The sequence below is a fragment of the Jaculus jaculus genome, chromosome 4, assembly GCF_020740685.1.
Source record: "Jaculus jaculus isolate mJacJac1 chromosome 4, mJacJac1.mat.Y.cur, whole genome shotgun sequence".
Lineage (NCBI taxonomy): Eukaryota > Metazoa > Chordata > Mammalia > Rodentia > Dipodidae > Jaculus > Jaculus jaculus.
This window is the reverse complement of record NC_059105.1, coordinates 27,767,096-27,768,281: the sequence shown is the minus strand read 5'-3', so window position 1 is coordinate 27,768,281 and position 1,186 is coordinate 27,767,096. Positions and strand designations below refer to the sequence as shown.

General features: G+C 41.7%; 1 pseudogene; it reads right to left on the bottom strand.

Annotated features, from left to right (window-relative positions):
• Positions 1-691: 691 nt before the first annotated feature.
• On the bottom strand, positions 692-844 carry LOC123460562 (annotated as a pseudogene).
• Between the last annotated feature and the right edge of the window lie 342 nt (positions 845-1,186).

The window sequence follows — 1,186 nt, the reverse complement described above, 5'->3', positions numbered from 1 at the left end:
GAGAAAGAACTCTACAAAATATATCACCTGCTCTGTCTTGCTCTCTGGACCGCTATGAGAGTGAATGCTATTGGTAGCAATAGTATCATGTCTGTAATGGAAGTAACCAGCTTCTCTCAGATTGGATTTGAGGCCTATGCCAGGGGAGGAAATTCATGCCTGATACTAAAAGTCATTCAAAAGCCTGTGGCTCCAGAATCATAAGCTCTAGCGGGGAAGCTGCTGCTGTCGTTTTGCTACATGGGCATATTATTTCCACCAATTTCCACTATTGTTTTTATGCTCATACATTGGTACTGCTCTCATTTTTGGTAACAGGATCTTCGCTTTTCAGATGGTGGTGACTTCTGTAGAGACTCAGCTTGCCCAAGTGCTGAGAAGTGACTGTGGAATGTTCAGCACTAAGTAAGACATTCCTACCATACCCTCCAAGGCTGAGGGTCCATGGTGCAAAAGGTGACAGAAAAGGTGTTTGAAGCCAGAGGATGGGGAGGAGTGCTTGGGAATGCTGTCCTGCAGACACTAAGTGCTCACTGCCATCAGGATCTTGCAGTGACTGTCACGTTGTCATGGAAGATGGAGGAAGGAAAAAGAAATAAGACTTCAAAATAGATGAGGGATGCATTGGGAAAAAAAAGAAGATGGGATTAGGTAGAAGGGGAAAGGTGATTATGTAAATTTATTTTTCTCTCAGGGAAAAGTACAAATACAATCTTCCAATACCACAAATTATGCAGTCAAGTTCCCAGCATTTGAGGAAATGATTTGAGGAAGTGCAGTGGATATGCCTAGCCCTGGGAAATCCACTATCTTCATCATGGTATCTCCCCTGCCAGGTAAATATGATGATGTAAATTTTTAATAAAGTGTTTCTTAAATAAAAAAAGAAAGTTATTGGCAAATGGTCTTAGTACAGGGAGGCAGAGAGATAATCTATTCATTTCTGTTTTCACTTACTTCTGGCATGGATCTTAAGGAGTAGCTCTCTACTTAGCACCTCTTTCCTGGTTCTAATTCTCAACACAGCTCAGCAACTTGTTTCTTTCCCCAACTGCTTGCTCTCCAGAGCTAATGGATATATCAGCAAACTGTTTATTTCCTTTAACCTTGTAGAACCTCTGTGAGTAAAACCTCCATCTGAACTCCAAACCCTCCAATGGAATGCACTGGGTTAGATATGCTGAGA